We start from the raw sequence: 6,739 nt of genomic DNA on the forward strand, positions 1-6,739 counted from the left end.
GAGAACGTTTTTAAACTTTAAAAATGTAATACAATGCATTAAAAATAAATATCAAGCCACTTAATAAACTTTTTACTGTGCAACAGATCTTTTTAGGTAAAACCTGAAGGTTCTTCCTCCATTTGAAAAATGTTAAATGTATTAAAAAAAAAAAAATAAACAATACCTTTTCTTCAAAATGCAAAAACTACACTTTCTGCCCTGTAGCGGGTAAATATTAAGTTAAAAATATGCTTCTTTTGCTGGGATATAGTATATTTTCTGGGCATTCCGAAAACGTGCATAACTGAATATTGACGATTTCTGATTTATGACGTTCTTGAAAGGAGTGAGCGATATATTGATACGTAGTATCAATATATTGTCATGTAATATCAATATATAAATATCTCATATCGCTCACTTCTTTTGAAAACGTCATAAATCAAAAAACTTGATTTTTCAGTAGATCGTTTTTAATGTATTAAATATAAATATCAAGCCACATTTTTAACTTTTTACTGTGCAACAGATCTTTCGAGGTAAAACCTGAATGTTTTTTCTCCATTTGAAAATCATTTAGGATATTTAAAAAAATAATTAAACAACACCTTTTCTGCAAAATGCAAAAACAACACTTTCTGCCCTGTAGCGAGTAAATATTAACATAAAAATATGCCGCTTTTGCTGGGATATAGTACACTTTCTGGGCATTCCGAAAACATGCACAACTGAAAATTGACGGTTTTTCATACATGACGTTATTGAAAGGAGTGAGCGATATGTAAACAAAAATTTGGACAAACTTAAAATATTGTCATATTTCTCATCTTATCAGGGATATGTAACATGACTGCCAATTTAGACAAATAAAATAATCCTTGGAGCCATAACTGCAAACAAACTGCATACATTTGTTATGGTTGCAATTCATTTTCTTGTATTAAATGTTTTTCATGAAACACAAAGCAATAAAGTGCATATGAGACCTCGGTTCTCAATGCATGTTTGTGCTGCAACCCCTAGTGCATGTTGGTCTTCGGGTCGACCAAAATCGCATGTGTCAAAAATTTTGTGTAGTTTTAAGTGTGTAAATAGTGCTATGGTAGTGAAGGGTAGTATTGTTTGCATGCTGTGGTAGTGATTGTCCTGACGAAGAGACGGTACGTCTCGAAACCGGTAGACATAAAAATCTCGGTGAGTGGTTAATTACTAATAATACTGACATTTTTGTTAAAGTATTCTGAAAAATGACTTCCCACATATTGTGAATGCTTTTAATATACTCAAATAATATTAAAAATAATCGCAAGATTATTTTTTGACATCTCATCAAAGATGAAGAAGAATATAGAATGTTTTGTATATTGAAAGCATTAACTTTGTGGATCATATTGATATATTATTATTATTAGTAATAAATGAAACCCTGAAGAGGGCAATAGGTTGTTGCCGAAACTAGTTGGTTAATTAAAATGTGAGTGGTTCAGAACACAAAGTATTTTTATTTCTCGAAACAATAAGAATATAGAAGTCTGGGCATTTAGGGGGTGACGACCGTCATAGAATTTGAGTAGTGTGGTTGTCAATAATGGGTAGAATTGGTGAATGTTACACGTGTGTAAAGTGATCACTTAAACCAGCCTATGACGGTCGCCAGCCCCGTTAATGCCCAGATTCCATATTCTTCTTCATCTTTGATGATATATCAAAATACAATATAAAAATAACTCCTGTAATTGGAGATAATCCGGATTTTGTGAACAAGTGTTTGGACACACTCAAAATGTTGTAAATAATCACAAGGTACATTTTTTTATTGTTGTGCTGTATTTCATAAGGATGTTTGAAATACTCATTTATTTTCATATGTTTTCACTGAAAAATAAAGTTATGTACTTTCACTTAAAATTGTGTCTTTATTTCAATGCTTCGCCAAGATTTAGTTTTCAGGGAAAAACAATAAATAAAATACGTTATTTTTATGTTTACATTTCAGATTGCAGAGGACTGTTCTGAAAGAAGGCTAAGAGGCTATCTGGTAAGTGATCTTAGCGCTTTACGGGAAAATTTAATTATAACTCGAATACACTCCATATATCACGCTATCACTATGAGCTAGTATCGAGTGTCAGGGGAGAGAGGAGTGACTAAAAAGTTTGCAGAACGTGTGCAACTCCACTTAGAATATTGTTTAATTAAAATCTTAATTGGCGTCTGCTTGAGTGAGATATTATAAAATGAAGCTTAAGGCCTAGATCTCTGAGTTCAAATCATAAAGCGCTCTGCCGCGCTAAAGGCAAAACGTGTATTCACGTTAAAAAAATATTTAAGAATAAATATTGATACATGACTTTTTAATAGAATATACTTCGGATTCGATATCCAAGGGGGGGTCAATAAATGTAAGTGATTTTCTCACTCTAATATTTATTCAATATTACCCTGGACTGGTACCTGAAGAGAAGGCCTGATCACCTTTCTTTCATATGTTAACTTTAAAGATAGCACTGCGTTTATATGATGCAGTGCCCTATGCACCATTGGGGTTTGAAAATGAAGAAGACAATAAGTCCAAACCAATGTCAAAACTCGCGAATTTTCGAAAACCCATAAACACGTTCAAAATCAAATTCTACCTTCTATTTAAGGCTGAGGATTCAACGTCAACAACAAAATTCAGAACGCGACCGGCCACGCTAGGAGCCGGACCTTATATTTATTAAAAAAACCTTTTTTTCTAAACAAAAACGATATTTTAGTACAAAATTCAATTACGTCAAATGTTACCTGGGTATAGATACAATTATGTTGCAATTTAACGTTTGTAATATATAAAAAAAACGTTAAATCGCTTTATTTATTTATTTATTTTTTACTAAAATATTTATTCAATAATATCTTTGACTGGTATCTGAAGCAAAGGGCCGATCACCTTTCCTTCATATGTTAACAATCAAGATAACACTGCGTTATCATATGTGAAATGATGCAGTGCCCTATGGATAAGGGTTTGAATGAATAATATATATTTTTTTGATGGTTGCTTCTCGTTGGAAGGGACTAGGTAGAAAGAGAATTAATTAAAGTCCAGGTGTAATTATTTTATTGTAAAACCTTTATAAGTACTGTAAATTGTTATTGTATCTTTTCTAAACTCAAAACACAGTAAGGGACTTTTTTTTGTAGAACGTTTTTTTGCAAAAAAAACGTACCACAAAAAATGTCCCTTACTGTGTTTTAAATTTGAACAGCCGTATTTTTTGTAATGTATAAAATCTAATAGTTAAAAAAAAAATAGTAGATAATAAAAAATGTATTAACATGTAAGTATTTCGGTTCAACACAGGCCATGCCTATGGTAATACATATGGTAAAGCCGTAATACATATGGTAAAAAAAATAATGTCTGTATCTATGAAATAAATATGTATCTTTGAAATAAATAAAAAAAATTGGGCCTTAAAACTGATATGAGAAGGAAGAGAAAAGTTGAAACCCAAATACGGACAGATCCGAGGACCTTTGAGAAGGAAGAAGAAGCTACAATTTATCCTAAAAATTAACAATAAATATGGGAGTCGAACACTGCAATATATCGTACGAATATAATTTGTTACCGACGGAGGTTAGAGTTCAAAATAAAATATGAAACAAAGGCAAAATAAAGGAATGGGTAAATGATCAAGAGTTAATTTTATGAAAATTTTAAAATGTTAATATTCTTAATTTTTCTCTCGTTTTTTGTGTTTATATTAGGTTAAAATCGTTAAAAACAACAAAAATGCATTTAAAAGAACTCCACCGACAAGACACACAAGGTGGCTTGGTGGGTCTCTGCAAAAAAAATGTTCTAAATATGTAAAAATTGTGATATAAATAAATGTATACAAATAATAAAAAAAATTATATCTATATTATTTTTTGACATCTCATCAAAGATGAAGAAGAATATGGAAGTCTGGGCATTTACGGGGCTGACGACCGTTATCGGCTGGTTTAAGTGATCACTTTACACACGTGTAACATTCACCAATTCTACCCATTATTGACAACCACACTACTCAAATTCTTGGAAGTTCTTTATATATGAACCAATTTAAAAACCTTGTTCTTGAATCACTAGAACTTCACTAGAGACATCTATTGGTGAGATGTAAAGAAGCTTTTTATCAATCAGGAACTCTTATATTAGTATGTGAGGTCCAAATCCTGGATTATAATCACACACATGGACACACTCAAAATGTTGTAACCAAAAAATGCATTTAAAAAGAACTCCACCGACAAGGCACACAAGATGGCTTGGTAGGTCTCTGCAAAAAAAATGTTCTAAATATGTAAAAATTGTGATATAAATAAATGTATACAAATAAAAAAAAATTAAATATCTCATTGATTATTTTTAACAACAAAAAAAATCTAAAATATAACATGGATATTTGCCTTATGAACGTTTGTTTACAAGTCTCAAGAGGTCAGGCATATTTAATTCAACTAACGTCAATTTGAGCAGCTCACTCGGAAGGAAATTATACATCAAACTCAGGAAACTCAAGGCGACTGCTAAAATATTTAGGAAAATGTATTCTTGATGCAGAACCCCATTGAATTTAATTCCAGTAATGTCGATTCTCTGCAGGAAACGTGACTGAATTGTGGATGGTATAAAATGTCAGGATGCCTTGGGTTCTGATTAGGAACGACATTTATGTACGCGGAGATTTAGTAGCTCGAATAAAACGGACCAGTTCAAACGATAGATGTTTATTTATTTATTTTTAATTTTAAACTTCATGTACAGAAAATAAATAAATACATTGGTGGCTTATTGCTAAACAGTAATATCCTCCAACCAATCAAAAACAGACTAGTGATATTGGTCAAAACGTTTGATACCATATATAGATAGCTGTTTGCAATCAGGGGGTAGATAGTAATTGAACGTTAAAAAAACATAATTACAAATTGATGATAATAAGGAAGGCAAAGGAAAAAGGGAGTTTAGGGAAGGAGGTACAGGGAGGAGGTTTGATGGACAGTTTTTTTATTATTATTTTTATTCATTTAATATATTTACATTTTTATTTATAACATAATACATTTGAATCATTTATACATATGGAGAACTTTTATACTTCGATTCGCTGTGCCTCTCCATAAAAGAGTCTGTGCTCTTGTGCTTGGAAAGGGACTCATAAGGGTTTAATGTTATATAGTAAAAGATATAATAGTTTTTTTTTATATATTTTTTTAAGATTTAAATGTATGGAGCTTTAATTTTTTTCTTAAGGATTTTTATATCATCTATTTTTTTTTATTTCTTTAGGGAGTTTATTGAAATGTTTGATTGCCAAATATTTGAAGTTTTGCTGAAATTGCTTGGTATTGCATTTTGGAGTAGAAAAATCGTTTGAGAATCTCGATGATAAATTTTTTGTTAAATTTAAATAGTTGTCACCCTTTAGTATTTGAAAAACTGCGGTTTTTTTTTATAAATGGATTCTATATTTGGGACTTGAAATTTTTTAAATAATAATTTTGTTGGAAATATGCTTTTTTTTAAAGATGACTTTAATTATAGTTTTCTGTACTATTTTCACTGAGTTCAGTATGTTGTTGTATGAGCCATGCAATAATGCCATACTGTAGTAGTGAGTGTACGATAGCATAGTAAACTCTTTTTAGGTTGTCGATGGTTAGTATGTTTCGGATTCTAATGATAGATAGTAATGTCACTTTCGTTTCTAAATAGTTATGTCTCGATTTTTCCAATATAACGAGTAGAATTGAAAACTAATTGCAGATAAAGAGAATAAAAAAGTTTAAGGAATGTGTGAAAGGTAAAAGGTATTTATTTTTTTAATAATTTTTTGACATCTCAATAAAAATGAAGAATAATGTGTAACAACATTTTGAGTGGGTCGAAATACTTGTTCACAAAATTCGGATTATCTCCAATTGCATGAGTTATTTTCATTTTTTTTGACATCTCATCAATAAATGTGTCTAGTGAAGTTCTAGTGATTCAAGAATGATGTTTCAAAATTGGTTCATACATATAGAACTTCCAAGACTTTGAGTAGTGTGGTTGCCAATAATGGGTAGAATTGGTGAACCAGCCTATGACGGTCGTCAGCCCTGTATATGCCAGACAGATATTTTTCTTCATCTTTGATAAGATGTCAAAAAAATAATTATAATAATGTGGAAGTCTGGGCATTTACGGGGCTTACGATCATCAAAGGCTGGTTTAAATGAGCACTTTACACACGTGTAACATTCACCAATTCTACCCATGATTTGACGACCACAGTAATTTAAAAAATTCAATTAACCTTCCGAAAACATGCACAACTGAAAATTTACGATTTTTGATATATGACGTTGTTGGAAGGAGTGAGCGATTTATCATGCACATATATTGCATTTCGACTGCATTCGGTTTACTTTCATCCTTTCTTTGCCAATTTCATTCAAACTTTTAGGTTCAAACCTGTACTGCGTTTTGCACTGCCAATTAAGCTTTCGCTGATAGGTTTTCATATTCTATTTATAACGGAATTCACTCTCTGTTCCCAGTATTCAATCTCTTTCTATATATTTATCAATTTTAAAAACTATAATGTGCTTTTGAAAACTAGTTTAGAGTGACGAAAAAAATTGGTTGAAAAAATCACTGATTATTACTTTATCGACCCAGCCGGAAGTGAATGGTTTTCAGATTTCCTGAAGGAACCCGAGCACTCAGCCGAGCGTG

This window comes from Brachycentrus maculatus, unplaced genomic scaffold (genome assembly GCF_059751285.1).
Source record: "Brachycentrus maculatus isolate JH-2025_06_01 unplaced genomic scaffold, ASM5975128v1 h1tg000869l, whole genome shotgun sequence".
Taxonomy (NCBI): domain Eukaryota; kingdom Metazoa; phylum Arthropoda; class Insecta; order Trichoptera; family Brachycentridae; genus Brachycentrus; species Brachycentrus maculatus.